Here is a 20,807-nt window from a genome sequence, read left to right on the forward strand (position 1 = left end):
GAAACGGCGACGAAAAGCCTACGACACTCGGTATTCCCAGCCGGTCACCCATGCAAGTACTAACCGAGCCCGACATTGCTTAACTTCCGAGATCGAACGAGATCGGGTGCATTCAACGTGGTATGGTTGTAGGCGATAAAGTAGTAGTCTATTCGGCTATTTGTATTTCGCAGTTGTTGGAAAACAGAGCAAAATCGAAAGGAACGGCGACGAAAAGCCTACGACACTCGGTATTCCCAGCCGGTCACCCATGCAAGTACTAACCGAGCCCGACATTGCTTAACTTCCGAGATCGAAAGAGATCGGGTGCATTCAACGTGGTATGGTTGTAGGCGATAAAGTAGTAGTCTATTCGGCTATTTGTATTTCGCAGTTGTTGGAAAACAGAGCAAAATCGAATGAAACGGCGACGAAAAGCCTACGACACTCGGTATTCCCAGCCGGTCACCCATGCAAGTACTAACCGAGATCGAACGAGATCGGGTGCATTCAACGTGGTATGGTTGTAGGCGATAAAGTAGTAGTCTATTCGGCTATTTGTATTTCGCAGTTGTTGGAAAACAGAGCAAAATCGAATGAAACGGCGACGACAAGCCCACGACACTCGGTATTCCCAGCCGGTCACCCATGCAAGTACTAACCGAGCCTGACATTGCTTAACTTCCGAGATCGAACGATAACGGGTGCATTCAACGTGGTATGGTTGTAGGCGATAAAGTAGTAGTCTATTCGGCTATTTGTATTTCGCAGTTGTTGGAAAACAGAGCAAAATCGAATGAAACGGCGACAAAAAGCCTACGACACTCGGTATTCCCAGCCGGTCACCCATGCAAGTACTAACCGAGCCCGACATTGCTTAACTTCCGAGATCGAGTGCATTCAACGTGGTATGGTTGTAGGCGATAAAGTAGTAGTCTATTCGGCTATTTGTATTTCGCAGTTGTTGGAAAACAGAGCAAAATCGAATGAAACGGCGACGAAAAGCCTTCGACACTCGGTATTCCCAGCCGGTCACCCATGCAAGTACTAACCGAGCCCGACATTGCTTAACTTCCGAGATCGAACGAGATCGGGTGCATTCAACGTGGTATGGTTGTAGGCGATAAAGTAGTAGTCTATTCGGCTATTTGTATTTCGCAGTTGTTGGAAAACAGAGCAAAATCGAATGAAACGGCGACGAAAAGCCTTCGACACTCGGTATTCCCAGCCGGTCACCCATGCAAGTACTAACCGAGCCCGACATTGCTTAACTTCCGAGATCGAACGAGATCGGGTGCATTCAACGTGGTATGGTTGTAGGCGATAAAGTAGTAGTCTATTCGGCTATTTGTATTTCGCAGTTGTTGGAAAACAGAGCAAAATCGAATGAAACGGCGACAAAAAGCCTACGACACTCGGTATTCCCAGCCGGTCACCCATGCAAGTACTAACCGAGCCCGACATTGCTTAACTTCCGAGATCGAACGAGATCGGGTGCATTCAACGTGGTATGGTTGTAGGCGATAAAGTAGTAGTCTATTCGGCTATTTGTATTTCGCAGTTGTTGGAAAACAGAGCAAAATCGAATGAAACGGCGACGAAAAGCCTACGACACTCGGTATTCCCAGCCGGTCACCCATGCAAGTACTAACCGAGCCCGACATAGCTTAACTTCCGAGATCGAACGAGATCGGGTGCATTCAACGTGGTATGGTTGTAGGCGATAAAGTAGTAGTCTATTCGGCTATTTGTATTTCGCAGTTGTTGGAAAACAGAGCAAAATCGAATGAAACGGCGATGAAAAGCCTACGACACTCGGTATTCCCAGCCGGTCACCCATGCAAGTACTAACCGAGCCCGACATTGCTTAACTTCCGAGATCGAGTGCATTCAACGTGGTATGGTTGAAGGCGATAAAGTAGTAGTCTATTTGGCTATTTGTATTTCGCAGTTGTTGGAAAACAGAGCAAAATCGAATGAAACGGCGATGAAAAGCCTACGACACTCGGTATTCCCAGCCGGTCACCCATGCAAGTACTAACCGAGCCCGACATTGCTTAACTTCCGAGATCGAACGAGATCGGGTGCATTCAACGTGGTATGTTTGTAGGCGATAAAGTAGTAGTCTATTCGGCTATTTGTATTTCGCAGTTGTTGGAAAACAGAGCAAAATCGAATGAAACGGCGACGAAAAGCCTACGACACTCGGTATTCCCAGCCGGTCACCCATGCAAGTACTAACCGAGCCCGACATTGCGTAACTTCCGAGATCGGGTGCATTCAACGTGGTATGGTTGTAGGCGGTAAAGCAGTAGTCTATTCGGCTATTTGTATTTCGCAGTTGTTGGAAAACAGAGCAAAATCAAATGAAACGGCGACGAAAAGCCTACGACACTCGGTATTCCCAGCCGGTCACCCATGCAAGTACTAACCGAGCCCGACATTGCTTAACTTCCGAGATCGAACGAGATCGGGTGCATTCAACGTGGTATGGTTGTAGGCGATTAAACAGTAGTCTATTCGGCTATTTGTATTTCGCAGTTGTTGGAAAACAGAGCAAAATCGAACGAAACGGCGACGAAAAGCCTACGACACTCGGTATTCCCAGCCGGTCACCCATGCAAGTACTAACCGAGCCCGACATTGCTTAACTTCCGAGATCGAACGAGATCGGGTGCATTCAACGTAGTATGGTTGTAGGCAATAAAGTAGTAGTCTATTCGGCTATTTGTATTTCGCAGTTGTTGGAAAACAGAGCAAAATCGAATGGAACGGCGACGAAAAGCCTACGACACTCGGTATTCCCAGCCGGTCACCCATGCAAGTACTAACCGAGCCCGACATTGCTTAACTTCCGAGATCGAACGAGATCGGGTGCATTCAACGTGGTATGGTTGTAGGCGATAAAGTAGTAGTCTATTCGGCTATTTGTATTTCGCAGTTGTTGGAAAACAGAGCAAAATCGAATGAAACGGCGACGAAAAGCCTACGACACTCGGTATTCCCAGCCGGTCACCCATGCAAGTACTAACCGAGATCGAACGAGATCGGGTGCATTCAACGTGGTATGGTTGTAGGCGATAAAGTAGTAGTCTATTCGGCTATTTGTATTTCGCAGTTGTTGGAAAACAGAGCAAAATCGAATGAAACGGCGACGAAAAGCCTACGACACTCGGTATTCCCAGCCGGTCACCCATGCAAGTACTAACCGAGCCCGACATTGCTTAACTTCCGAGATCGAACGAGATCGGGTGCATTCAACGTGGTATGGTTGTAGGCGATAAAGTAGTAGTCTATTCGGCTATTTGTATTTCGCAGTTGTTGGAAAACAGAGCAAAATCGAATGAAACGGCGACGAAAAGCCTACGACACTCGGTATTCCCAGCCGGTCACCCATGCAAGTACTAACCGAGCCTGACATTGCTTAACTTCCGAGATCGAACGATAACGGCTGCATTCAACGTGGTATGGTTGTAGGCGATAAAGTAGTAGTCTATTCGGCTATTTGTATTTTGCAGTTGTTGGAAAACAGAGCAAAATCGAATGAAACGGCGACAAAAAGCCTACGACACTCGGTATTCCCAGCCGGTCACCCATGCAAGTACTAACCGAGCCCGACATTGCTTAACTTCCGAGATCGAGTGCATTCAACGTGGTATGGTTGTAGGCGATAAAGTAGTAGTCTATTCGGCTATTTGTATTTCGCAGTTGTTGGAAAACAGAGCAAAATCGAATGAAACGGCGACGAAAAGCCTACGACACTCGGTATTCCCAGCAGGTCACCCATGCAAGTACTAACCGAGCCCGACATTGCTTAACTTCCGAGATCGAACGAGATCGGGTGCATTCAACGTGGTATGGTTGTAGGCGATAAAGTAGTAGTCTATTCGGCTATTTGTATTTTGCAGTTGTTGGAAAACAGAGCAAAATCGAATGAAACGGCGACGAAAAGCCTACGACACTCGGTATTCCCAGCCGGTCACCCATGCAAGTACTAACCGAGCACGAAATTGCTTAACTTCCGAGATCGAACGATAACGGGTGCATTCAACGTGGTATGGTTGTAGGCGATAAAGTAGTAGTGTATTCGGCTATTTGTATTTCGCAGTTGTTGGAAAACAGAGCAAAATCGAATGAAACGGCGACAAAAAGCCTACGACACTCGGTATTCCCAGCCGGTCACCCATGCAAGTACTAACCGAGCCCGACATTGCTTAACTTCCGAGATCGAACGAGATCGGGTGCATTCAACGTGGTATGGTTGTAGGCGATAAAGTAGTAGTCTATTCGGCTATTTGTATTTCGCAGTTGTTGTAAAACAGAGCAAAATCGAATGAAACGGCGACGAAAAGCCTTCGACACTCGGTATTCCCAGCCGGTCACCCATGCAAGTACTAACCGAGCCCGACATTGCTTAACTTCCGAGATCGAACGAGATCGGGTGCATTCAACGTGGTATGGTTGTAGGCGATAAAGTAGTAGTCTATTCGGCTATTTGTATTTCGCAGTTGTTGGAAAACAGAGCAAAATCGAATGAAACGGCGACAAAAAGCCTACGACACTCGGTATTCCCAGCCGGTCACACATGCAAGTACTAACCGAGCCCGACATTGCTTAACTTCCGAGATCGAACGAGATCGGGTGCATTCAACGTGGTATGGTTGTAGGCGATAAAGTAGTAGTCTATTCGGCTATTTGTATTTCGCAGTTGTTGGAAAACAGAGCAAAATCGAATGAAACGGCGACGAAAAGCCTACGACACTCGATATTCCCAGCCGGTCACCCATGCAAGTACTAACCGAGCCCGACATTGCTTAACTTCCGAGATCGAACGAGATCGGGTGCATTCAACGTGGTATGGTTGTAGGCGATAAAGTAGTAGTCTATTCGGCTATTTGTATTTTGCAGTTGTTGGAAAACAGAGCAAAATCGAATTAAACGGCGACGAAAAGCCTACGACACTCGGTATTCCCAGCCGGTCACCCATGCAAGTACTAACCGAGCCCGACATTGCTTAACTTCCGAGATCGAACGAGATCGGGTGCATTCGACGTGGTATGGTTGTAGGCGATAAAGTAGTAGTCTATTCGGCTATTTGTATTTTGCAGTTGTTGGAAAACAGAGCAAAATCGAATGAAACGGCGACGAAAAGCCTACGACACTCGGTATTCCCAGCCGGTCACCCATGCAAGTACTAACCGAGCCCGACATTGCTTAACTTCCGAGATCGAACGAGATCGGGCGCATTCAACGTGGTATGGTTGTAGGCGATAAAGTAGTAGTCTATTCGGCTATTTGTATTTCGCAGTTGTTGGAAAACAGAGCAAAATCGAATGAAACGGCGACGAAAAGCCTACGACACTCGGTATTCCCAGCCGGTCACCCATGCAAGTACTAACCGAGCCTGACATTGCTTAACTTCCGAGATCGAACGATAACGGGTGCATTCAACGTGGTATGGTTGTAGGCGATAAAGTAGTAGTCTATTCGGCTATTTGTATTTCGCAGTTGTTGGAAAACAGAGCAAAATCGAATGAAACGGCGACAAAAAGCCTACGACACTCGGTATTCCCAGCCGGTCACCCATGCAAGTACTAACCGAGCCCGACATTGCTTAACTTCCGAGATCGAGTGCATTGAACGTGGTATGGTTGTAGGCGATAAAGTAGTAGTCTATTCGGCTATTTGTATTTTGCAGTTGTTGGAAAACAGAGCAAAATCGAATGAAACGGCGACGAAAAGCCTACGACACTCGGTATTCCCAGCAGGTCACCCATGCAAGTACTAACCGAGCCCGACATTGCTTAACTTCCGAGATCGAACGAGATCGGGTGCATTCAACGTGGTATGGTTGTAGGCGATAAAGTAGTAGTCTATTCGGCTATTTGTATTTCGCAGTTGTTGGAAAACAGAGCAAAATCGAATGAAACGGCGACGAAAAGCCTACGACACTCGGTATTCCCAGCCGGTCACCCATGCAAGTACTAACCGAGCCCGACATTGCTTAACTTCCGAGATCGAACGATAACGGGTGCATTCAACGTGGTATGGTTGTAGGCGATAAAGTAGTAGTGTATTCGGCTATTTGTATTTCGCAGTTGTTGGAAAACAGAGCAAAATCGAGTGAAACGGCGACAAAAAGCCTACGACACTCGGTATTCCCAGCCGGTCACCCATGCAAGTACTAACCGAGCCCGACATTGCTTAACTTCCGAGATCGAACGAGATCGGGTGCATTCAACGTGGTATGGTTGTAGGCGATAAAGTAGTAGTCTATTCGGCTATTTGTATTTTGCAGTTGTTGGAAAACAGAGCAAAATCGAATGAAGCGGCTACGAAAAGCCTACGACACTCGGTATTCCCAGCCGGTCACCCATGCAAGTACTAACGGAGCCCGACATTGCTTAACTTCCGAGATCGAACGAGATCGGGTGCATTAGACGTGGTATTGTTGTAGGCGATAAAGTAGTAGTCTATTCGGCTATTTGTATTTTGCAGTTGTTGGAAAACAGAGCAAAATCGAATGAAACGGCGACGAAAAGCCTACGATACTCGGTATTCCCAGCCGGTCACCCATGCAAGTACTAACCGAGCCCGACATTGCTTAACTTCCGAGATCGAACGAGATCGGGTGCATTCAACGTGGTATGGTTGTAGGCGATAAAGTAGTAGTCTATTCGGCTATTTGTATTTCGCAGTTGTTGGAAAACAGAGCAAAATCGAATGAAACGGCGACGAAAAGCCTACGACACTCGGTATTCCCAGCCGGTCACCCATGCAAGTACTAACCGAGCCTGACAATGCTTAACTTCCGATATCGAACGATAACGGGTGCATTCAACGTGGTATGGTTGTAGGCGATAACGTAGTAGTCTATTCGGCTATTTGTATTTCGCAGTTGTTGTAAAACAGAGCAAAATCGAATGAAACGGCGACGAAAAGCCTTCGACACTCGGTATTCCCAGCCGGTCACCCATGCAAGTACTAACCGAGCCCGACATTGCTTAACTTCCGAGATCGAACGAGATCGGGTGCATTCAACGTGGTATGGTTGTAGGCGATAAAGTAGTAGTCTATTCGGCTATTTGTATTTCGCAGTTGTTGTAAAACAGAGCAAAATCGAATGAAACGGCGACGAAAAGCCTTCGACACTCGGTATTCCCAGCCGGTCACCCATGCAAGTACTAACCGAGCCCGACATTGCTTAACTTCCGAGATCGAACGAGATCGGGTGCATTCAACGTGGTATGGTTGTAGGCGATAAAGTAGTAGTCTATTCGGCTATTTGTATTTCGCAGTTGTTGGAAAACAGAGCAAAATCGAATGAAACGGCGACAAAAAGCCTACGACACTCGGTATTCCCAGCCGGTCACCCATGCAAGTACTAACCGAGCCCGAAATTGCTTAACTTCCGAGATCGAACGAGATCGGGTGCATTCAACGTGGTATGGTTGTAGGCGATAAAGTAGTAGTCTATTCGGCTATTTGTATTTCGCAGTTGTTGGAAAACAGAGCAAAATCGAATGAAACGGCGACGAAAAGCCTACGACACTCGGTATTCCCAGCCGGTCACCCATGCAAGTACTAACCGAGCCCGACATTGCTTAACTTCCGAGATCGAACGAGATCGGGTGCATTCAACGTGGTATGGTTGTAGGCGATAAAGTAGTAGTCTATTCGGCTATTTTATTTTGCAGTTGTTGGAAAACAGAGCAAAATCGAATTAAACGGCGACGAAAAGCCTACGACACTCGGTATTCCCAGCCGGTCACCCATGCAAGTACTAACCGAGCCCGACATTGCTTAACTTCCGAGATCGAACGAGATCGGGTGCATTCGACGTGGTATGGTTGTAGGCGATAAAGTAGTAGTCTATTCGGCTATTTGTATTTTGCAGTTGTTGGAAAACAGAGCAAAATCGAATGAAACGGCGACGAAAAGCCTACGACACTCGGTATTCCCAGCCGGTCACCCATGCAAGTACTAACCGAGCCCGACATTGCTTAACTTCCGAGATCGAACGAGATCGGGTGCATTCAACGTGGTATGGTTGTAGGCGATAAAGTAGTAGTCTATTCGGCTATTTGTATTTCGCAGTTGTTGGAAAACAGAGCAAAATCGAATGAAACGGCGACGAAAAGCCTACGACACTCGGTATTCCCAGCCGGTCACCCATGCAAGTACTAACCGAGCCTGACATTGCTTAACTTCCGAGATCGAACGATAACGGGTGCATTCAACGTGGTATGGTTGTAGGCGATAAAGTAGTAGTCTATTCGGCTATTTGTATTTCGCAGTTGTTGGAAAACAGAGCAAAATCGAATGAAACGGCGACAAAAAGCCTACGACACTCGGTATTCCCAGCCGGTCACCCATGCAAGTACTAACCGAGCCCGACATTGCTTAACTTCCGAGATCGAGTGCATTGAACGTGGTATGGTTGAAGGCGATAAAGTAGTAGTCTATTCGGCTATTTGTATTTCGCAGTTGTTGGAAAACAGAGCAAAATCGAATGAAACGGCGACGAAAAGCCTACGACACTCGGTATTCCCAGCAGGTCACCCATGCAAGTACTAACCGAGCCCGACATTGCTTAACTTCCGAGATCGAACGAGATCGGGTGCATTCAACGTGGTATGGTTGTAGGCGATAAAGTAGTAGTCTATTCGGCTATTTGTATTTCGCAGTTGTTGGAAAACAGAGCAAAATCGAATGAAACGGCGACGAAAAGCCTACGACACTCGGTATTCCCAGCCGGTCACCCATGCAAGTACTAACCGAGCCCGACATTGCTTAACTTCCGAGATCGAACGATAACGGGTGCATTCAACGTGGTATGGTTGTAGGCGATAAAGTAGTAGTGTATTCGGCTATTTGTATTTCGCAGTTGTTGGAAAACAGAGCAAAATCGAGTGAAACGGCGACAAAAAGCCTACGTCACTCGGTATTCCCAGCCGGTCACCCATGCAAGTATTAACCGAGCCCGACATTGCTTAACTTCCGAGATCGAACGAGATCGGGTGCATTCAACGTGGTATGGTTGTAGGCGATAAAGTAGTAGTCTATTCGGCTATTTGTATTTTGCAGTTGTTGGAAAACAGAGCAAAATCGAATGAAGCGGCGACGAAAAGCCTACGACACTCGGTATTCCCAGCCGGTCACCCATGCAAGTACTAACCGAGCCCGACATTGCTTAACTTCCGAGATCGAACGAGATCGGGTGCATTCGACGTGGTATGGTTGTAGGCGATAAAGTAGTAGTCTATTCGGCTATTTGTATTTTGCAGTTGTTGGAAAACAGAGCAAAATCGAATGAAACGGCGACGAAAAGCCTACGACACTCGGTATTCCCAGCCGGTCACCCATGCAAGTACTAACCGAGCCCGACATTGCTTAACTTCCGAGATCGAACGAGATCGGGTGCATTCAACGTGGTATGGTTGTAGGCGATAAAGTAGTAGTCTATTCGGCTATTTGTATTTCGCAGTTGTTGGAAAACAGAGCAAAATCGAATGAAACGGCGACGAAAAGCCTACGACACTCGGTATTCCCAGCCGGTCACCCATGCAAGTACTAACCGAGCCTGACAATGCTTAACTTCCGATATCGAACGATAACGGGTGCATTCAACGTGGTATGGTTGTAGGCGATAAAGTAGTAGTCTATTCGGCTATTTGTATTTCGCAGTTGTTGGAAAACAGAGCAAAATCGAATGAAACGGCGACAAAAAGCCTACGACACTCGGTATTCCCAGCCGGTCACCCATGCAAGTACTAACCGAGCCGGACATTGCTTAACTTCCGAGATCGAGTGCATTCAACGTGGTATGGTTGTAGGCGATAAAGTAGTAGTCTATTCGGCTATTTGTATTTTGCAGTTGTTGGAAAACAGAGCAAAATCGAATGAAACGGCGACGAAAAGCCTACGACACTCGGTATTCCCAGCAGGTCACCCATGCAAGTACTAACCGAGCCCGACATTGCTTAACTTCCGAGATCGAACGAGATCGGGTGCATTCAACGTGGTATGGTTGTAGGCGATAAAGTAGTAGTCTATTCGGCTATTTGTATTTTGCAGTTGTTGGAAAACAGAGCAAAATCGAATGAAACGGCGACGAAAAGCCTACGACACTCGGTATTCCCAGCCGGTCACCCATGCAAGTACTAACCGAGCCCGACATTGCTTAACTTCCGAGATCGAACGAGATCGGGTGCATTCAACGTGGTATGGTTGTAGGCGATAAAGTAGTAGTCTATTCGGCTATTTGTATTTCGCAGTTGTTGGAAAACAGAGCAAAATCGAATGAAACGGCGACGAAAAGCCTACGACACTCGGTATTCCCAGCAGGTCACCCATGCAAGTACTAACCGAGCCCAACATTGCTTAACTTCCGAGATCGAACGAGATCGGGTGCATTCAACGTGGTATGGTTGTAGGCGATAAAGTAGTAGTCTATTCGGCTATTTGTATTTCGCAGTTGTTGGAAAACAGAGCAAAATCGAATGAAACGGCGACGAAAAGCCTACGACACTCGGTATTCCCAGCCGGTCACCCATGCAAGTAATAACCGAGCCTGACATTGCTTAACTTCCGATATCGAACGATAACGGGTGCATTCAACGTGGTATGGTTGTAGGCGATAAAGTAGTAGTCTATTCGGCTATTTGTATTTCGCAGTTGTTGGAAAACAGAGCAAAATCGAATGAAACGGCGACAAAAAGCCGACGACACTCGGTATTCCCAGCCGGTCACCCATGCAAGTACTAACCGAGCCCGACATTGCTTAACTTCCGAGATCGAGTGCATTCAACGTGGTATGGTTGTAGGCGATAAAGTAGTAGTCTATTCGGCTATTTGTATTTCGCAGTTGTTGGAAAACAGAGCAAAATCGAATGAAACGGCGACGAAAAGCCTACGACACTCGGTATTCCCAGCAGGTCACCCATGCAAGTACTAACCGAGCCCGACATTGCTTAACTTCCGAGATCGAACGAGATCGGGTGCATTCAACGTGGTATGGTTGTAGGCGATAAAGTAGTAGTCTATTCGGCTATTTGTATTTCGCAGTTGTTGGAAAACAGAGCAAAATCGAATGAAACGGCGACGAAAAGCCTACGACACTCGGTATTCCCAGCCGGTCACCCATGCAAGTACTAACCGAGCCCGACATTGCTTAACTTCCGAGATCGAACGAGATCGGGTGCATTCAACGTGGTATGGTTGTAGGCGATAAAGTAGTAGTCTATTCGGCTATTTGTATTTTGCAGTTGTTGGAAAACAGAGCAAAATCGAATGAAGCGGCGACGAAAAGCCTACGACACTCGGTATTCCCAGCCGGTCACCCATGCAAGTACTAACCGAGCCCGACATTGCTTAACTTCCGAGATCGAACGAGATCGGGTGCATTCGACGTGGTATGGTTGTAGGCGATAAAGTAGTAGTCTATTCGGCTATTTGTATTTTGCAGTTGTTGGAAAACAGAGCAAAATCGAATGAAACGGCGACAAAAAGCCTACGACACTCGGTATTCCCAGCCGGTCACCCATGCAAGTACTAACCGAGCCCGACATTGCTTAACTTCCGTGATCGAGTGCATTCAACGTGGTATGGTTGTAGGCGATAAAGTAGTAGTCTATTCGGCTATTTGTATTTCGCAGTTGTTGGAAAACAGAGCAAAATCGAATGAAACGGCGACGAAAAGCCTAAGACACTAGGTATTCCCAGCCATTCACCCATGCAAGTACTAACCGAGCCCGACATTGCTTAACTTCCGAGATCGAACGATAACGGGTGCATTCAACGTGGTATGGTTGTAGGCGATAAAGTAGTAGTGTATTCGGCTATTTGTATTTCGCAGTTGTTGGAAAACAGAGCAAAATCGAGTGAAACGGCGACAAAAAGCCTACGACACTCGGTATTCCCAGCCGGTCACCCATGCAAGTACTAACCGAGCCCGACATTGCTTAACTTCCGAGATCGAACGAGATCGGGTGCATTCAACGTGGTATGGTTGTAGGCGATAAAGTAGTAGTCTATTCGGCTATTTGTATTTTGCAGTTGTTGGAAAACAGAGCAAAATCGAATGAAGCGGCGACGAAAAGCCTACGACACTCGGTATTCCCAGCCGGTCACCCATGCAAGTACTAACCGAGCCCGACATTGCTTAACTTCCGAGATCGAACGAGATCGGGTGCATACGACGTGGTATGGTTGTAGGCGATAAAGTAGTAGTCTATTCGGCTATTTGTATTTTGCAGTTGTTGGAAAACAGAGCAAAATCGAATGAAACGGCGACGAAAAGCCTACGACACTCGGTATTCCCAGCCGGTCACCCATGCAAGTACTAACCGAGCCCGACATTGCTTAACTTCCGAGATCGAACGAGATCGGGTGCATTCAACGTGGTATGGTTGTAGGCGATAAAGTAGTAGTCTATTCGGCTATTTGTATTTCGCAGTTGTTGGAAAACAGAGCAAAATCGAATGAAACGGCGACGAAAAGCCTACGACACTCGGTATTCCCAGCCGGTCACCCATGCAAGTACTAACCGAGCCTGACATTGCTTAACTTCCGATATCGAACGATAACGGGTGCATTCAACGTGGTATGGTTGTAGGCGATAAAGTAGTAGTCTATTCGGCTATTTGTATTTCGCAGTTGTTGGAAAACAGAGCAAAATCGAATGAAACGGCGACAAAAAGCCTACGACACTCGGTATTCCCAGCCGGTCACCCATGCAAGTACTAACCGAGCCCGACATTGCTTAACTTCCGAGATCGAGTGCATTCAACGTGGTATGGTTGTAGGCGATAAAGTAGTAGTCTATTCGGCTATTTGTATTTCGCAGTTGTTGGAAAACAGAGCAAAATCGAATGAAACGGCGACGAAAAGCCTACGACACTCGGTATTCCCAGCAGGTCACCCATGCAAGTACTAACCGAGCCCGACATTGCTTAACTTCCGAGATCGAAGGAGATCGGGTGCATTCAACGTGGTATGGTTGTAGGCGATAAAGTAGTAGTCTATTCGGCTATTTGTATTTCGCAGTTGTTGGAAAACAGAGCAAAATCGAATGAAACGGCGACGAAAAGCCTACGACACTCGGTATTTCCAGCCGGTCACCCATGCAAGTACTAACCGAGCCCGACATTGCTTAACTTCCGAGATCGAACGATAACGGGTGCATTCAACGTGGTATGGTTGTAGGCGATAAAGTAGTAGTGTATTCGGCTATTTGTATTTCGCAGTTGTTGGAAAACAGAGCAAAATCGAGTGAAACGGCGACGAAAAGCCTACGACACTCGGTATTCCCAGCCGGTCACCCATGCAAGTACTAACCGAGCCCGACATTGCTTAACTTCCGAGATTGAACGAGATCGGGTGCATTCAACGTGGTATGGTTGTAGGCGATAAAGTAGTAGTCTATTCGGCTATTTGTATTTTGCAGTTGTTGGAAAACAGAGCAAAATCGAATGAAACGGCGACGAAAAGCCTACGACACTCTGTATTCCCAGCCGGTCACCCATGCAAGTACTAACCGAGCCCGACATTGCTTAACTTCCGAGATCGAACGAGATCGGGTGCATTCAACGTGGTATGGTTGTAGGCGATAAAGTAGTAGTCTATTCGGCTATTTGTATTTCGCAGTTGTTGGAAAACAGAGCAAAATCGAATGAAACGGCGACAAAAAGTCTACGACACTCGGTATTCCCAGCCTGTCACCCATGCAAGTACTAACCGAGCCCGACATTGCTTAACTGCCGAGATCGAACGAGATCGGGTGCATTCAACGTGGTATGGTTGTAGGCGATAAAGTAGTAGTCTATTCGGCTATTTGTATTTCGCAGTTGTTGGAAAACAGAGCAAAATCGAATGAAACGGCGACGAAAAGCCTACGACACTCGGTATTCCCAGCCGGTCACCCATGCAAGTACTAACCGAGCCCGACATTGCTTAACTTCCGAGATCGAACGAGATCGGGTGCATTCAACGTGGTATGGTTGTAGTCGATAAAGTAGTAGTCTGTTCTGCTATTTGTATTTTGCAGTTGTTAGAAAACATAGAAAAAACGAAAGGAACGGCGACGAAAGAAAAGCCTACGACACTCGGTATTCCCGGCCGGTCACCCATGCAAGTACTAACCGAGCCCGACATTGCTTAACTTCCGACATCGAACGAGATCGGGTGCATTCAACGTGGTATGGTTGTAGGCAATAAAGTAGTAGTCTATTCGGCTATTTGTATTTCGCAGTTGTTGGAAAACAGAGCAAAATCGAATGAAACGGCGACGAAAAGCCTACGACACTCGGTATTCCCAGCCGGTCACCCATGCAAGTACTAACCGAGCCCGACATTGCTTAACTTCCGAGATCGAACGAGATCGGGTGCATTCAACGTGGTATGGTTGTAGGCGATAAAGTAGTGGTCTATTCGGCTATTTGTATTTTGCAGTTGTTGGAAAACAGAGCAAAATCGAATGAAGCGGCGACGAAAAGCCTACGACACTCGGTATTCCCAGCCGGTCACCCATGCAAGTACTAACCGAGCCCGACATTGCTTAACTTCCGAGATCGAACGAGATCGGGTGCATTCGACGTGGTATGGTTGTAGGCGATAAAGTAGTAGTCTATTCGGCTATTTGTATTTCGCAGTTGTTGGAAAACAGAGCAAAATCGAATGAAACGGCGACGAAAAGCCTACGACACTCGGTATTCCCAGCCGGTCACCCATGCAAGTACTAACCGAGCCCGACATTGCTTAACTTCCGAGATCGAACGAGATCGGGTGCATTCAACGTGGTATGGTTGTAGGCGATAAAGTAGTAGTCTATTCGGCTATTTGTATTTCGCAGTTGTTGGAAAACAGAGCAAAATCGAATGAAACGGCGACGAAAAGCCTACGACACTCGGTATTCCCAGCCGGTCACCCATGCAAGTACTAACCGAGCCCGACATTGCTTAACTTCCGAGATCGAACGAGATCGGGTGCATTCAACGTGGTATGGTTGTAGTCGATATAGTAGTAGTCTGTTCTGCTATTTGTATTTTGCAGTTGTTAGAAAACATAGAAAAAACGAATGGAACGGCGACGAAAGAAAAGCCTACGACACTCGGTATTCCCGGCCGGTCACCCATGCAAGTACTAACCGAGCCCGACATTGCTTAACTTCCGAGATCGAACGAGATCGGGTGCATTCAACGTGGTATGGTTGTAGGCAATAAAGTAGTAGTCTATTCGGCTATTTGTATTTCGCAGTTTTTGGAAAACAGAGCAAAATCGAATGAAACGGCGACGAAAAGCCTACGACACTCGGTATTCCCAGCCGGTCACCCATGCAAGTACTAACCGAGCCCGACATTGCTTAACTTCCGAGATCGAACGAGATCGGGTGCATTCAACGTGGTATGGTTGTAGGCGATAAAGTAGTAGTCTATTCGGCTATTTGTATTTTGCAGTTGTTGGAAAACAGAGCAAAATCGAATGAAGCGGCGACGAAAAGCCTACGACACTCGGTATTCCCAGCCGGTCACCCATGCAAGTACTAACCGAGCCCGACATTGCTTAACTTCCGAGATCGAACGAGATCGGGTGCATTCGACGTGGTATGGTTGTAGGCAATAAAGTAGTAGTCTATTCGGCTATTTGTATTTTGCAGTTGTTGGAAAACAGAGCAAAATCGAATGAAACGGCGACGAAAAGCCTACGACACTCGGTATTCCCAGCCGGTCACCCATGCAAGTACTAACCGAGCCCGACATTGCTTAACTTCCGAGATCGAACGAGATCGGGTGCATTCAACGTGGTATGGTTGTAGGCGATAAAGTAGTAGTCTATTCGGCTATTTGTATTTCGCAGTTGTTGGAAAACAGAGCAAAATCGAATGAAACGGCGACGAAAAGCCTACGACACTCGGTATTCCCAGCCGGTCACCCATGCAAGTACTAACCGAGCCTGACATTGCTTAACTTCCGATATCGAACGATAACGGGTGCATTCAACGTGGTATGGTTGTAGGCGATAAAGTTGTAGTCTATTCGGCTATTTGTATTTCGCAGTTGTTGGAAAACAGAGCAAAATCGAATGAAACGGCGACAAAAAGCCTACGACACTCGGTATTCCCAGCCGGTCACCCATGCAAGTACTAACCGAGCCCGACATTGCTTAACTTCCGAGATCGAGTGCATTCAACGTGGTATGGTTGTAGGCGATAAAGTAGTAGTCTATTCGGCTATTTGTATTTCGCAGTTGTTGGAAAACAGAGCAAAATCGAATGAAACGGCGACGAAAAGCCTACGACACTCGGTATTCCCAGCAGGTCACCCATGCAAGTACTAACCGAGCCCGACATTGCCCAACTTCCGAGATCGAACGAGATCGGGTGCATTCAACGTGGTATGGTTGTAGGCGATAAAGTAGTAGTCTATTCGGCTATTTGTATTTCGCAGTTGTTGGAAAACAGAGCAAAATCGAATGAAACGGCGACGAAAAGCCTACGACACTCGGTATTCCCAGCCGGTCACCCATGCAAGTACTAACCGAGCCCGACATTGCTTAACTTCCGAGATCGAACGATAACGGGTGCATTCAACGTGGTATGGTTGTAGGCGATAAAGTAGTAGTGTATTCGGCTATTTGTATTTCGCAGTTGTTGGAAAACAGAGCAAAATCGAGTGAAACGGCGACGAAAAGCCTACGACACTCGGTATTCCCAGCCGGTCACCCATGCAAGTACAAACCGAGCCCGACATTGCTTAACTTCCGAGATTGAACGAGATCGGGTGCATTCAACGTGGTATGGTTGTAGGCGATAAAGTAGTAGTCTATTCGGCTATTTGTATTTCGCAATTGTTGGAAAACAGAGCAAAATCGAATGAAACGGCGACGAAAAGCCTACGACACTCGGTATTCCCAGCCGGTCACCCATGCAAGTACTAACCGAGCCCGACATTGCTTAACTTCCGAGATCGAACGAGATCGGGTGCATTCAACGTGGTATGGTTGTAGGCGATAAAGTAGTAGTCTATTCGGCTATTTGTATTTTGCAGTTGTTGGAAAACAGAGCAAAATCGAATGAAGCGGCGACGAAAAGCCTACGACACTCGGTATTCCCAGCCGGTCACCCATGCAAGTACTAACCGAGCCCGACATTGCTTAACTTCCGAGATCGAACGAGATCGGGTGCATTCGACGTGGGATGGTTGTTGGCGATAAAGTAGTAGTCTATTCGGCTATTTGTATTTCGCAGTTGTTGGAAAACAGAGCAAAATCGAATGAAACGGCGACGAAAAGCCTACGACACTCGGTATTCCCAGCCGGTCACCCATGCAAGTACTAAACGAGCCCGACATTGCTTAACTTCCGAGATCGAACGAGATCGGGTGCATTCAACGTGGTATGGTTGTAGGCGATAAAGTAGTAGTCTATTCGGCTATTTGTATTTCGCAGTTGTTGGAAAACAGAGCAAAATCGAATGAAACGGCGACGAAAAGCCTACGACACTCGGTATTCCCAGCCGGTCACCCATGCAAGTACTAACCGAGCCCGACATTGCTTAACTTCCGAGATCTAACGAGATCGGGTGCATTCAACGTGGTATGGTTGTAGGCGATAAAGTAGTAGTCTATTCGGCTATTTGTATTTCGCAGTTGTTGGAAAACAGAGCAAAATCGAATGAAACGGCGACAAAAAGTCTACGACACTCGGTATTCCCAGCCTGTCACCCATGCAAGTACTAACCGAGCCCGACATTGCTTAACTTCCGAGATCGAACGAGATCGGGTGCATTCAACGTGGTATGGTTGTAGGCGATAAAGTACTAGTCTATTCGGCTATTTGTATTTCGCAGTTGTTGGAAAACAGAGCAAAATCGAATGAAACGGCGACGAAAAGCCTACGACACTCGGTATTCCCAGCCGGTCACCCATGCAAGTACTAACCGAGCCCGACATTGCTTAACTTCCGAGATCGAACGAGATCGGGTGCATTCAACGTGGTATGGTTGTAGTCGATAAAGTAGTAGTCTATTCGGCTATTTGTATTTCGCAGTTGTTGGAAAACAGAGCAAAATCGAATGAAACGGCGACGAAAAGCCTACGACACTCGGTATTCCCAGCAGGTCACCCATGCAAGTACTAACCGAGCCCGACATTGCCCAACTTCCGAGATCGAACGAGATCGGGTGCATTCAACGTGGTATGGTTGTAGGCGATAAAGTAGTAGTCTATTCGGCTATTTGTATTTCGCAGTTGTTGGAAAACAGAGCAAAATCGAATGAAACGGCGACGAAAAGCCTACGACACTCGGTATTCCCAGCCGGTCACCCATGCAAGTACTAACCGAGCCCGACATTGCTTAACTTCCGAGATCGAACGATAACGGGTGCATTCAACGTGGTATGGTTGTAGGCGATAAAGTAGTAGTGTATTCGGCTATTTGTATTTCGCAGTTGTTGGAAAACAGAGCAAAATCGAGTGAAACGGCGACGAAAAGCCTACGACACTCGGTATTCCCAGCCGGTCACCCATGCAAGTACTAACCGAGCCCGACATTGCTTAACTTCCGAGATTGAACGAGATCGGGTGCATTCAACGTGGTATGGTTGTAGGCGATAAAGTAGTAGTCTATTCGGCTATTTGTATTTCGCAGTTGTTGGAAAACAGAGCAAAATCGAATGAAACGGCGACGAAAAGCCTACGACACTCGGTATTCCCAGCCGGTCACCCATGCAAGTACTAACCGAGCCCGACATTGCTTAACTTCCGAGATCGAACGAGATCGGGTGCATTCAACGTGGTATGGTTGTAGGCGATAAAGTAGTAGTCTATTCGGCTATTTGTATTTTGCAGTTGTTGGAAAACAGAGCAAAATCGAATGAAGCGGCGACGAAAAGCCTACGACACTCGGTATTCCCAGCCGGTCACCCATGCAAGTACTAACCGAGCCCGACATTGCTTAACTTCCGAGATCGAACGAGATCGGGTGCATTCGACGTGGGATGGTTGTAGGCGATAAAGTAGTAGTCTATTCGGCTATTTGTATTTCGCAGTTGTTGGAAAACAGAGCAAAATCGAATGAAACGGCGACGAAAAGCCTACGACACTCGGTATTCCCAGCCGGTCACCCATGCAAGTACTAACCGAGCCCGACATTGCTTAACTTCCGAGATCGAACGAGATCGGGTGCATTCAACGTGGTATGGTTGTAGGCGATAAAGTAGTAGTCTATTCGGCTATTTGTATTTCGCAGTTGTTGGAAAACAGAGCAAAATCGAATGAAACGGCGACGAAAAGCCTACGACACTCGGTATTCCCAGCCGGTCACCCATGCAAGTACTAACCGAGCCCGACATTGCTTAACTTCCGAGATCGAACGAGATCGGGTGCATTCAACGTGGTATGGTTGTAGGCGATAAAGTAGTAGTCTGTTCTGCTATTTGTATTTTGCAGTTGTTAGAAAACATAGAAAAAACGAATGGAACGGCGACGAAAGAAAAGCCTACGACACTCGGTATTCCAGGCCGGTCACCCATGCAAGTACTAACCGAGCCCGACATTGCTTAACTTCCGAGATCGAACGAGATCGGGTGCATTCAACGTGGTATGGTTGTAGGCAATAAAGTAGTAGTCTATTCGGCTATTTGTATTTCGCAGTTGTTGGAAAACAGAGCAAAATCGAATGAAACGGCGACGAAAAGCCTACGACACTCGGTATTCCTAGCCGGTCACCCATGCAAGTACTAACCGAGCCCGACATTGCTTAACTTCCGAGATCGAACGAGATCGGGTGCATTCAAAGTGGTATGGTTGTAGGCGATAAAGTAGTAGTCTATTCGGCTATTTGTATTTCGCAGTTGTTGGAAAACAGAGCAAAATCGAATGAAACGGCGACGAAAAGCCTACGACACTCGGTATTCCCAGCCGGTCACCCATGCAAGTACTAACCGAGCCCCACATTGCTTAACTTCCGAGATCGAACGAGATCGGGTGCATTCAACGTGGTATGGTTGTAGGCGATAAAGTAATAGTCTATTCGGCTATTTGTATTTCGCAGTTGTTGGAAAACAGAGCAAAATCGAATGAAACGGCGACGAAAAGCCTACGACACTCGGTATTCCCAGCCGGTCACCCATGCAAGTACTAACCGAGCCCGACATTGCTTAACTTCCGAGATCGAACGAGATCGGGTGCATTCAACGTGGTATGGTTGTAGGCGATAAAGTAGTAGTCTATTCGGCTATTTGTATTTCGCAGTTGTTGGAAAACAGAGCAAAATCGAATGAAACGGCGACAAAAAGTCTACGACACTCGGTATTCCCAGCCTGTCACCCATGCAAGTACTAACCGAGCCCGACATTGCTTAACTTCCGAGATCGAACGAGATCGGGTGCATTCAACGTGGTATGGTTGTAGGCGATAAAGTAGTAGTCTATTCGGCTATTTGTATTTCGCAGTTGTTGGAAAACAGAGCAAAATCGAATGAAACGGCGACGAAAAGCCTAGGACACTCGGTATCCCCAGCCGGTCACCCATGCAAGTACTAACCGAGCCCGACATTGCTTAACTTCCGAGATCGAACGAGATCGGGTGCATTCAACGTGGTATGGTTGTAGGCGATAAAGTAGTAGTCTATTCGGCTATTTGTATTTCGCAGTTGTTGGAAAACAGAGCAAAATCGAATGAAACGGCGACGAAAAGCCTACGACACTCGGTATTCCCAGCCGGTCACCCATGCAAGTACTAACCGAGCCCGACATTGCTTAACTTCCGAGATCTAACGAGATCGGGTGCATTCAACGTGGTATGGTGGTAGGCGATAAAGTAGTAGTCTAT

General features: G+C 47.0%; 68 non-coding genes and 35 pseudogenes across 68 annotated transcripts; all 103 read right to left on the reverse strand.

Annotated features, from left to right (window-relative positions):
• Positions 1-15: 15 nt before the first annotated feature.
• On the reverse strand, positions 16-134 carry LOC144413972 (5S ribosomal RNA). Its single transcript, XR_013469862.1, has one exon. It is a non-coding gene; the product is annotated as a 5S ribosomal RNA (ribosomal RNA).
• Positions 135-215: 81 nt separating this feature from the next.
• On the reverse strand, positions 216-334 carry LOC144414701 (5S ribosomal RNA). Its single transcript, XR_013470590.1, has one exon. It is a non-coding gene; the product is annotated as a 5S ribosomal RNA (ribosomal RNA).
• A 258-nt stretch (positions 335-592) lies between these two features.
• On the reverse strand, positions 593-711 carry LOC144412294 (5S ribosomal RNA; annotated as a pseudogene).
• Positions 712-792: 81 nt separating this feature from the next.
• On the reverse strand, positions 793-901 carry LOC144412394 (5S ribosomal RNA; annotated as a pseudogene).
• Positions 902-982: 81 nt separating this feature from the next.
• LOC144416038 (5S ribosomal RNA) lies at positions 983-1,101 on the reverse strand. The gene has a single exon (XR_013471932.1). It is a non-coding gene; the product is annotated as a 5S ribosomal RNA (ribosomal RNA).
• An 81-nt stretch (positions 1,102-1,182) lies between these two features.
• Positions 1,183-1,301, reverse strand: LOC144416039 (5S ribosomal RNA). Its single transcript, XR_013471933.1, has one exon. It is a non-coding gene; the product is annotated as a 5S ribosomal RNA (ribosomal RNA).
• Positions 1,302-1,382: 81 nt separating this feature from the next.
• On the reverse strand, positions 1,383-1,501 carry LOC144413974 (5S ribosomal RNA). Its single transcript, XR_013469864.1, has one exon. It is a non-coding gene; the product is annotated as a 5S ribosomal RNA (ribosomal RNA).
• Positions 1,502-1,582: 81 nt separating this feature from the next.
• On the reverse strand, positions 1,583-1,701 carry LOC144415363 (5S ribosomal RNA). Its single transcript, XR_013471255.1, has one exon. It is a non-coding gene; the product is annotated as a 5S ribosomal RNA (ribosomal RNA).
• Positions 1,702-1,782: 81 nt separating this feature from the next.
• On the reverse strand, positions 1,783-1,891 carry LOC144412830 (5S ribosomal RNA; annotated as a pseudogene).
• An 81-nt stretch (positions 1,892-1,972) lies between these two features.
• LOC144416021 (5S ribosomal RNA) lies at positions 1,973-2,091 on the reverse strand. Its single transcript, XR_013471915.1, has one exon. It is a non-coding gene; the product is annotated as a 5S ribosomal RNA (ribosomal RNA).
• Positions 2,092-2,172: 81 nt separating this feature from the next.
• On the reverse strand, positions 2,173-2,281 carry LOC144412789 (5S ribosomal RNA; annotated as a pseudogene).
• Positions 2,282-2,362: 81 nt separating this feature from the next.
• On the reverse strand, positions 2,363-2,481 carry LOC144413975 (5S ribosomal RNA). Its single transcript, XR_013469865.1, has one exon. It is a non-coding gene; the product is annotated as a 5S ribosomal RNA (ribosomal RNA).
• Positions 2,482-2,562: 81 nt separating this feature from the next.
• LOC144415057 (5S ribosomal RNA) lies at positions 2,563-2,681 on the reverse strand. Its single transcript, XR_013470949.1, has one exon. It is a non-coding gene; the product is annotated as a 5S ribosomal RNA (ribosomal RNA).
• Positions 2,682-2,762: 81 nt separating this feature from the next.
• LOC144413976 (5S ribosomal RNA) lies at positions 2,763-2,881 on the reverse strand. The gene has a single exon (XR_013469866.1). It is a non-coding gene; the product is annotated as a 5S ribosomal RNA (ribosomal RNA).
• A 258-nt stretch (positions 2,882-3,139) lies between these two features.
• On the reverse strand, positions 3,140-3,258 carry LOC144413977 (5S ribosomal RNA). Its single transcript, XR_013469867.1, has one exon. It is a non-coding gene; the product is annotated as a 5S ribosomal RNA (ribosomal RNA).
• Positions 3,259-3,339: 81 nt separating this feature from the next.
• LOC144412710 (5S ribosomal RNA) lies at positions 3,340-3,458 on the reverse strand (annotated as a pseudogene).
• Positions 3,459-3,539: 81 nt separating this feature from the next.
• On the reverse strand, positions 3,540-3,648 carry LOC144412395 (5S ribosomal RNA; annotated as a pseudogene).
• Positions 3,649-3,729: 81 nt separating this feature from the next.
• On the reverse strand, positions 3,730-3,848 carry LOC144414837 (5S ribosomal RNA). Its single transcript, XR_013470727.1, has one exon. It is a non-coding gene; the product is annotated as a 5S ribosomal RNA (ribosomal RNA).
• Positions 3,849-3,929: 81 nt separating this feature from the next.
• LOC144412872 (5S ribosomal RNA) lies at positions 3,930-4,048 on the reverse strand (annotated as a pseudogene).
• An 81-nt stretch (positions 4,049-4,129) lies between these two features.
• Positions 4,130-4,248, reverse strand: LOC144413978 (5S ribosomal RNA). Its single transcript, XR_013469868.1, has one exon. It is a non-coding gene; the product is annotated as a 5S ribosomal RNA (ribosomal RNA).
• An 81-nt stretch (positions 4,249-4,329) lies between these two features.
• Positions 4,330-4,448, reverse strand: LOC144416041 (5S ribosomal RNA). Its single transcript, XR_013471935.1, has one exon. It is a non-coding gene; the product is annotated as a 5S ribosomal RNA (ribosomal RNA).
• Positions 4,449-4,529: 81 nt separating this feature from the next.
• LOC144416711 (5S ribosomal RNA) lies at positions 4,530-4,648 on the reverse strand. The gene has a single exon (XR_013472604.1). It is a non-coding gene; the product is annotated as a 5S ribosomal RNA (ribosomal RNA).
• An 81-nt stretch (positions 4,649-4,729) lies between these two features.
• Positions 4,730-4,848, reverse strand: LOC144414739 (5S ribosomal RNA). Its single transcript, XR_013470629.1, has one exon. It is a non-coding gene; the product is annotated as a 5S ribosomal RNA (ribosomal RNA).
• Positions 4,849-4,929: 81 nt separating this feature from the next.
• Positions 4,930-5,048, reverse strand: LOC144415473 (5S ribosomal RNA). The gene has a single exon (XR_013471365.1). It is a non-coding gene; the product is annotated as a 5S ribosomal RNA (ribosomal RNA).
• An 81-nt stretch (positions 5,049-5,129) lies between these two features.
• On the reverse strand, positions 5,130-5,248 carry LOC144414771 (5S ribosomal RNA). Its single transcript, XR_013470661.1, has one exon. It is a non-coding gene; the product is annotated as a 5S ribosomal RNA (ribosomal RNA).
• An 81-nt stretch (positions 5,249-5,329) lies between these two features.
• LOC144412093 (5S ribosomal RNA) lies at positions 5,330-5,448 on the reverse strand (annotated as a pseudogene).
• An 81-nt stretch (positions 5,449-5,529) lies between these two features.
• LOC144412884 (5S ribosomal RNA) lies at positions 5,530-5,638 on the reverse strand (annotated as a pseudogene).
• Positions 5,639-5,719: 81 nt separating this feature from the next.
• LOC144414848 (5S ribosomal RNA) lies at positions 5,720-5,838 on the reverse strand. The gene has a single exon (XR_013470738.1). It is a non-coding gene; the product is annotated as a 5S ribosomal RNA (ribosomal RNA).
• Positions 5,839-5,919: 81 nt separating this feature from the next.
• On the reverse strand, positions 5,920-6,038 carry LOC144417924 (5S ribosomal RNA; annotated as a pseudogene).
• An 81-nt stretch (positions 6,039-6,119) lies between these two features.
• Positions 6,120-6,238, reverse strand: LOC144413979 (5S ribosomal RNA). Its single transcript, XR_013469869.1, has one exon. It is a non-coding gene; the product is annotated as a 5S ribosomal RNA (ribosomal RNA).
• Positions 6,239-6,319: 81 nt separating this feature from the next.
• Positions 6,320-6,438, reverse strand: LOC144418335 (5S ribosomal RNA; annotated as a pseudogene).
• An 81-nt stretch (positions 6,439-6,519) lies between these two features.
• Positions 6,520-6,638, reverse strand: LOC144415088 (5S ribosomal RNA). The gene has a single exon (XR_013470980.1). It is a non-coding gene; the product is annotated as a 5S ribosomal RNA (ribosomal RNA).
• Positions 6,639-6,719: 81 nt separating this feature from the next.
• LOC144412917 (5S ribosomal RNA) lies at positions 6,720-6,838 on the reverse strand (annotated as a pseudogene).
• Positions 6,839-6,919: 81 nt separating this feature from the next.
• On the reverse strand, positions 6,920-7,038 carry LOC144416042 (5S ribosomal RNA). The gene has a single exon (XR_013471936.1). It is a non-coding gene; the product is annotated as a 5S ribosomal RNA (ribosomal RNA).
• An 81-nt stretch (positions 7,039-7,119) lies between these two features.
• Positions 7,120-7,238, reverse strand: LOC144416043 (5S ribosomal RNA). Its single transcript, XR_013471937.1, has one exon. It is a non-coding gene; the product is annotated as a 5S ribosomal RNA (ribosomal RNA).
• An 81-nt stretch (positions 7,239-7,319) lies between these two features.
• On the reverse strand, positions 7,320-7,438 carry LOC144416120 (5S ribosomal RNA). The gene has a single exon (XR_013472014.1). It is a non-coding gene; the product is annotated as a 5S ribosomal RNA (ribosomal RNA).
• Positions 7,439-7,519: 81 nt separating this feature from the next.
• LOC144413980 (5S ribosomal RNA) lies at positions 7,520-7,638 on the reverse strand. The gene has a single exon (XR_013469870.1). It is a non-coding gene; the product is annotated as a 5S ribosomal RNA (ribosomal RNA).
• An 80-nt stretch (positions 7,639-7,718) lies between these two features.
• LOC144415474 (5S ribosomal RNA) lies at positions 7,719-7,837 on the reverse strand. Its single transcript, XR_013471366.1, has one exon. It is a non-coding gene; the product is annotated as a 5S ribosomal RNA (ribosomal RNA).
• Positions 7,838-7,918: 81 nt separating this feature from the next.
• On the reverse strand, positions 7,919-8,037 carry LOC144413981 (5S ribosomal RNA). The gene has a single exon (XR_013469871.1). It is a non-coding gene; the product is annotated as a 5S ribosomal RNA (ribosomal RNA).
• Positions 8,038-8,118: 81 nt separating this feature from the next.
• On the reverse strand, positions 8,119-8,237 carry LOC144412094 (5S ribosomal RNA; annotated as a pseudogene).
• An 81-nt stretch (positions 8,238-8,318) lies between these two features.
• LOC144413032 (5S ribosomal RNA) lies at positions 8,319-8,427 on the reverse strand (annotated as a pseudogene).
• Positions 8,428-8,508: 81 nt separating this feature from the next.
• On the reverse strand, positions 8,509-8,627 carry LOC144414859 (5S ribosomal RNA). The gene has a single exon (XR_013470750.1). It is a non-coding gene; the product is annotated as a 5S ribosomal RNA (ribosomal RNA).
• Positions 8,628-8,708: 81 nt separating this feature from the next.
• On the reverse strand, positions 8,709-8,827 carry LOC144417925 (5S ribosomal RNA; annotated as a pseudogene).
• An 81-nt stretch (positions 8,828-8,908) lies between these two features.
• LOC144417204 (5S ribosomal RNA) lies at positions 8,909-9,027 on the reverse strand. The gene has a single exon (XR_013473097.1). It is a non-coding gene; the product is annotated as a 5S ribosomal RNA (ribosomal RNA).
• Positions 9,028-9,108: 81 nt separating this feature from the next.
• Positions 9,109-9,227, reverse strand: LOC144415475 (5S ribosomal RNA). The gene has a single exon (XR_013471367.1). It is a non-coding gene; the product is annotated as a 5S ribosomal RNA (ribosomal RNA).
• Positions 9,228-9,308: 81 nt separating this feature from the next.
• Positions 9,309-9,427, reverse strand: LOC144413982 (5S ribosomal RNA). The gene has a single exon (XR_013469872.1). It is a non-coding gene; the product is annotated as a 5S ribosomal RNA (ribosomal RNA).
• Positions 9,428-9,508: 81 nt separating this feature from the next.
• Positions 9,509-9,627, reverse strand: LOC144412918 (5S ribosomal RNA; annotated as a pseudogene).
• An 81-nt stretch (positions 9,628-9,708) lies between these two features.
• On the reverse strand, positions 9,709-9,817 carry LOC144412997 (5S ribosomal RNA; annotated as a pseudogene).
• An 81-nt stretch (positions 9,818-9,898) lies between these two features.
• On the reverse strand, positions 9,899-10,017 carry LOC144414870 (5S ribosomal RNA). The gene has a single exon (XR_013470761.1). It is a non-coding gene; the product is annotated as a 5S ribosomal RNA (ribosomal RNA).
• Positions 10,018-10,098: 81 nt separating this feature from the next.
• Positions 10,099-10,217, reverse strand: LOC144413983 (5S ribosomal RNA). The gene has a single exon (XR_013469873.1). It is a non-coding gene; the product is annotated as a 5S ribosomal RNA (ribosomal RNA).
• An 81-nt stretch (positions 10,218-10,298) lies between these two features.
• On the reverse strand, positions 10,299-10,417 carry LOC144418035 (5S ribosomal RNA). Its single transcript, XR_013473412.1, has one exon. It is a non-coding gene; the product is annotated as a 5S ribosomal RNA (ribosomal RNA).
• An 81-nt stretch (positions 10,418-10,498) lies between these two features.
• LOC144413027 (5S ribosomal RNA) lies at positions 10,499-10,617 on the reverse strand (annotated as a pseudogene).
• Positions 10,618-10,698: 81 nt separating this feature from the next.
• On the reverse strand, positions 10,699-10,807 carry LOC144412845 (5S ribosomal RNA; annotated as a pseudogene).
• Positions 10,808-10,888: 81 nt separating this feature from the next.
• LOC144414881 (5S ribosomal RNA) lies at positions 10,889-11,007 on the reverse strand. The gene has a single exon (XR_013470772.1). It is a non-coding gene; the product is annotated as a 5S ribosomal RNA (ribosomal RNA).
• An 81-nt stretch (positions 11,008-11,088) lies between these two features.
• LOC144413985 (5S ribosomal RNA) lies at positions 11,089-11,207 on the reverse strand. The gene has a single exon (XR_013469875.1). It is a non-coding gene; the product is annotated as a 5S ribosomal RNA (ribosomal RNA).
• An 81-nt stretch (positions 11,208-11,288) lies between these two features.
• LOC144415476 (5S ribosomal RNA) lies at positions 11,289-11,407 on the reverse strand. The gene has a single exon (XR_013471368.1). It is a non-coding gene; the product is annotated as a 5S ribosomal RNA (ribosomal RNA).
• An 81-nt stretch (positions 11,408-11,488) lies between these two features.
• Positions 11,489-11,597, reverse strand: LOC144412922 (5S ribosomal RNA; annotated as a pseudogene).
• Positions 11,598-11,678: 81 nt separating this feature from the next.
• On the reverse strand, positions 11,679-11,797 carry LOC144413031 (5S ribosomal RNA; annotated as a pseudogene).
• An 81-nt stretch (positions 11,798-11,878) lies between these two features.
• On the reverse strand, positions 11,879-11,997 carry LOC144413986 (5S ribosomal RNA). The gene has a single exon (XR_013469876.1). It is a non-coding gene; the product is annotated as a 5S ribosomal RNA (ribosomal RNA).
• An 81-nt stretch (positions 11,998-12,078) lies between these two features.
• On the reverse strand, positions 12,079-12,197 carry LOC144415938 (5S ribosomal RNA). Its single transcript, XR_013471832.1, has one exon. It is a non-coding gene; the product is annotated as a 5S ribosomal RNA (ribosomal RNA).
• Positions 12,198-12,278: 81 nt separating this feature from the next.
• Positions 12,279-12,397, reverse strand: LOC144413987 (5S ribosomal RNA). Its single transcript, XR_013469877.1, has one exon. It is a non-coding gene; the product is annotated as a 5S ribosomal RNA (ribosomal RNA).
• Positions 12,398-12,478: 81 nt separating this feature from the next.
• Positions 12,479-12,597, reverse strand: LOC144412683 (5S ribosomal RNA; annotated as a pseudogene).
• Positions 12,598-12,678: 81 nt separating this feature from the next.
• On the reverse strand, positions 12,679-12,787 carry LOC144412396 (5S ribosomal RNA; annotated as a pseudogene).
• Positions 12,788-12,868: 81 nt separating this feature from the next.
• Positions 12,869-12,987, reverse strand: LOC144414676 (5S ribosomal RNA). Its single transcript, XR_013470566.1, has one exon. It is a non-coding gene; the product is annotated as a 5S ribosomal RNA (ribosomal RNA).
• Positions 12,988-13,068: 81 nt separating this feature from the next.
• Positions 13,069-13,187, reverse strand: LOC144418420 (5S ribosomal RNA; annotated as a pseudogene).
• Positions 13,188-13,268: 81 nt separating this feature from the next.
• Positions 13,269-13,387, reverse strand: LOC144416289 (5S ribosomal RNA). Its single transcript, XR_013472182.1, has one exon. It is a non-coding gene; the product is annotated as a 5S ribosomal RNA (ribosomal RNA).
• An 81-nt stretch (positions 13,388-13,468) lies between these two features.
• On the reverse strand, positions 13,469-13,587 carry LOC144416667 (5S ribosomal RNA). Its single transcript, XR_013472560.1, has one exon. It is a non-coding gene; the product is annotated as a 5S ribosomal RNA (ribosomal RNA).
• An 81-nt stretch (positions 13,588-13,668) lies between these two features.
• LOC144417998 (5S ribosomal RNA) lies at positions 13,669-13,787 on the reverse strand (annotated as a pseudogene).
• Positions 13,788-13,868: 81 nt separating this feature from the next.
• On the reverse strand, positions 13,869-13,987 carry LOC144415306 (5S ribosomal RNA). The gene has a single exon (XR_013471198.1). It is a non-coding gene; the product is annotated as a 5S ribosomal RNA (ribosomal RNA).
• An 85-nt stretch (positions 13,988-14,072) lies between these two features.
• LOC144416969 (5S ribosomal RNA) lies at positions 14,073-14,191 on the reverse strand. The gene has a single exon (XR_013472861.1). It is a non-coding gene; the product is annotated as a 5S ribosomal RNA (ribosomal RNA).
• Positions 14,192-14,272: 81 nt separating this feature from the next.
• Positions 14,273-14,391, reverse strand: LOC144413988 (5S ribosomal RNA). The gene has a single exon (XR_013469878.1). It is a non-coding gene; the product is annotated as a 5S ribosomal RNA (ribosomal RNA).
• An 81-nt stretch (positions 14,392-14,472) lies between these two features.
• LOC144415477 (5S ribosomal RNA) lies at positions 14,473-14,591 on the reverse strand. Its single transcript, XR_013471369.1, has one exon. It is a non-coding gene; the product is annotated as a 5S ribosomal RNA (ribosomal RNA).
• An 81-nt stretch (positions 14,592-14,672) lies between these two features.
• Positions 14,673-14,791, reverse strand: LOC144413989 (5S ribosomal RNA). The gene has a single exon (XR_013469879.1). It is a non-coding gene; the product is annotated as a 5S ribosomal RNA (ribosomal RNA).
• An 81-nt stretch (positions 14,792-14,872) lies between these two features.
• Positions 14,873-14,991, reverse strand: LOC144415307 (5S ribosomal RNA). The gene has a single exon (XR_013471199.1). It is a non-coding gene; the product is annotated as a 5S ribosomal RNA (ribosomal RNA).
• An 85-nt stretch (positions 14,992-15,076) lies between these two features.
• Positions 15,077-15,195, reverse strand: LOC144414631 (5S ribosomal RNA). Its single transcript, XR_013470520.1, has one exon. It is a non-coding gene; the product is annotated as a 5S ribosomal RNA (ribosomal RNA).
• Positions 15,196-15,276: 81 nt separating this feature from the next.
• LOC144413990 (5S ribosomal RNA) lies at positions 15,277-15,395 on the reverse strand. Its single transcript, XR_013469880.1, has one exon. It is a non-coding gene; the product is annotated as a 5S ribosomal RNA (ribosomal RNA).
• An 81-nt stretch (positions 15,396-15,476) lies between these two features.
• Positions 15,477-15,595, reverse strand: LOC144415478 (5S ribosomal RNA). The gene has a single exon (XR_013471370.1). It is a non-coding gene; the product is annotated as a 5S ribosomal RNA (ribosomal RNA).
• An 81-nt stretch (positions 15,596-15,676) lies between these two features.
• LOC144413991 (5S ribosomal RNA) lies at positions 15,677-15,795 on the reverse strand. The gene has a single exon (XR_013469881.1). It is a non-coding gene; the product is annotated as a 5S ribosomal RNA (ribosomal RNA).
• An 81-nt stretch (positions 15,796-15,876) lies between these two features.
• On the reverse strand, positions 15,877-15,995 carry LOC144412684 (5S ribosomal RNA; annotated as a pseudogene).
• An 81-nt stretch (positions 15,996-16,076) lies between these two features.
• LOC144412397 (5S ribosomal RNA) lies at positions 16,077-16,185 on the reverse strand (annotated as a pseudogene).
• Positions 16,186-16,266: 81 nt separating this feature from the next.
• LOC144417561 (5S ribosomal RNA) lies at positions 16,267-16,385 on the reverse strand (annotated as a pseudogene).
• An 81-nt stretch (positions 16,386-16,466) lies between these two features.
• On the reverse strand, positions 16,467-16,585 carry LOC144417926 (5S ribosomal RNA; annotated as a pseudogene).
• Positions 16,586-16,666: 81 nt separating this feature from the next.
• LOC144417141 (5S ribosomal RNA) lies at positions 16,667-16,785 on the reverse strand. Its single transcript, XR_013473034.1, has one exon. It is a non-coding gene; the product is annotated as a 5S ribosomal RNA (ribosomal RNA).
• An 81-nt stretch (positions 16,786-16,866) lies between these two features.
• LOC144413992 (5S ribosomal RNA) lies at positions 16,867-16,985 on the reverse strand. The gene has a single exon (XR_013469882.1). It is a non-coding gene; the product is annotated as a 5S ribosomal RNA (ribosomal RNA).
• An 81-nt stretch (positions 16,986-17,066) lies between these two features.
• Positions 17,067-17,185, reverse strand: LOC144417499 (5S ribosomal RNA; annotated as a pseudogene).
• An 81-nt stretch (positions 17,186-17,266) lies between these two features.
• LOC144415007 (5S ribosomal RNA) lies at positions 17,267-17,385 on the reverse strand. The gene has a single exon (XR_013470899.1). It is a non-coding gene; the product is annotated as a 5S ribosomal RNA (ribosomal RNA).
• An 81-nt stretch (positions 17,386-17,466) lies between these two features.
• On the reverse strand, positions 17,467-17,585 carry LOC144414425 (5S ribosomal RNA). The gene has a single exon (XR_013470315.1). It is a non-coding gene; the product is annotated as a 5S ribosomal RNA (ribosomal RNA).
• Positions 17,586-17,666: 81 nt separating this feature from the next.
• LOC144417630 (5S ribosomal RNA) lies at positions 17,667-17,785 on the reverse strand (annotated as a pseudogene).
• An 81-nt stretch (positions 17,786-17,866) lies between these two features.
• On the reverse strand, positions 17,867-17,985 carry LOC144415308 (5S ribosomal RNA). Its single transcript, XR_013471200.1, has one exon. It is a non-coding gene; the product is annotated as a 5S ribosomal RNA (ribosomal RNA).
• Positions 17,986-18,066: 81 nt separating this feature from the next.
• Positions 18,067-18,185, reverse strand: LOC144417562 (5S ribosomal RNA; annotated as a pseudogene).
• Positions 18,186-18,266: 81 nt separating this feature from the next.
• Positions 18,267-18,385, reverse strand: LOC144417927 (5S ribosomal RNA; annotated as a pseudogene).
• An 81-nt stretch (positions 18,386-18,466) lies between these two features.
• LOC144416290 (5S ribosomal RNA) lies at positions 18,467-18,585 on the reverse strand. Its single transcript, XR_013472183.1, has one exon. It is a non-coding gene; the product is annotated as a 5S ribosomal RNA (ribosomal RNA).
• An 81-nt stretch (positions 18,586-18,666) lies between these two features.
• On the reverse strand, positions 18,667-18,785 carry LOC144413993 (5S ribosomal RNA). Its single transcript, XR_013469883.1, has one exon. It is a non-coding gene; the product is annotated as a 5S ribosomal RNA (ribosomal RNA).
• Positions 18,786-18,866: 81 nt separating this feature from the next.
• LOC144416887 (5S ribosomal RNA) lies at positions 18,867-18,985 on the reverse strand. The gene has a single exon (XR_013472780.1). It is a non-coding gene; the product is annotated as a 5S ribosomal RNA (ribosomal RNA).
• Positions 18,986-19,066: 81 nt separating this feature from the next.
• On the reverse strand, positions 19,067-19,185 carry LOC144413994 (5S ribosomal RNA). Its single transcript, XR_013469884.1, has one exon. It is a non-coding gene; the product is annotated as a 5S ribosomal RNA (ribosomal RNA).
• Positions 19,186-19,266: 81 nt separating this feature from the next.
• Positions 19,267-19,385, reverse strand: LOC144413996 (5S ribosomal RNA). The gene has a single exon (XR_013469886.1). It is a non-coding gene; the product is annotated as a 5S ribosomal RNA (ribosomal RNA).
• An 85-nt stretch (positions 19,386-19,470) lies between these two features.
• On the reverse strand, positions 19,471-19,589 carry LOC144415976 (5S ribosomal RNA). Its single transcript, XR_013471870.1, has one exon. It is a non-coding gene; the product is annotated as a 5S ribosomal RNA (ribosomal RNA).
• An 81-nt stretch (positions 19,590-19,670) lies between these two features.
• Positions 19,671-19,789, reverse strand: LOC144415110 (5S ribosomal RNA). Its single transcript, XR_013471002.1, has one exon. It is a non-coding gene; the product is annotated as a 5S ribosomal RNA (ribosomal RNA).
• An 81-nt stretch (positions 19,790-19,870) lies between these two features.
• On the reverse strand, positions 19,871-19,989 carry LOC144414491 (5S ribosomal RNA). The gene has a single exon (XR_013470381.1). It is a non-coding gene; the product is annotated as a 5S ribosomal RNA (ribosomal RNA).
• Positions 19,990-20,070: 81 nt separating this feature from the next.
• On the reverse strand, positions 20,071-20,189 carry LOC144413997 (5S ribosomal RNA). The gene has a single exon (XR_013469887.1). It is a non-coding gene; the product is annotated as a 5S ribosomal RNA (ribosomal RNA).
• An 81-nt stretch (positions 20,190-20,270) lies between these two features.
• Positions 20,271-20,389, reverse strand: LOC144417631 (5S ribosomal RNA; annotated as a pseudogene).
• An 81-nt stretch (positions 20,390-20,470) lies between these two features.
• LOC144417784 (5S ribosomal RNA) lies at positions 20,471-20,589 on the reverse strand (annotated as a pseudogene).
• Positions 20,590-20,670: 81 nt separating this feature from the next.
• LOC144414568 (5S ribosomal RNA) lies at positions 20,671-20,789 on the reverse strand. The gene has a single exon (XR_013470458.1). It is a non-coding gene; the product is annotated as a 5S ribosomal RNA (ribosomal RNA).
• Between the last annotated feature and the right edge of the window lie 18 nt (positions 20,790-20,807).

Source organism: Styela clava, chromosome 15 (genome assembly GCF_964204865.1).
Source record: "Styela clava chromosome 15, kaStyClav1.hap1.2, whole genome shotgun sequence".
Taxonomy (NCBI): Eukaryota; Metazoa; Chordata; class Ascidiacea; order Stolidobranchia; family Styelidae; genus Styela; species Styela clava.